Here is a 248-nt window from a genome sequence, read left to right on the forward strand (position 1 = left end):
TTATATTGACATGCCCAGCCAAGGTTCTCCTTGCCAACCCTTGGGATATGAACAAATCTAGTCCAGTGTTTGGAGTAAATTCCCATCAGGACCTTGTTCTGTCCCGATGAACACACTCATGCAAGTAGAGACAAGAATGGTGATACTTAAGCAGCAGAAATGAGATACTGAGACTTCAGTTTATGGATCAAAGTGGCTACAGGGAGGAAATCTGAACAGAACCTCGAGCTGAACGCTGGGAGATCTGC

This window comes from Pygoscelis adeliae, unplaced genomic scaffold (assembly GCF_000699105.1).
Source record: "Pygoscelis adeliae isolate BGI_AS28 unplaced genomic scaffold, ASM69910v1 Scaffold130, whole genome shotgun sequence".
Taxonomy (NCBI): domain Eukaryota; kingdom Metazoa; phylum Chordata; class Aves; order Sphenisciformes; family Spheniscidae; genus Pygoscelis; species Pygoscelis adeliae.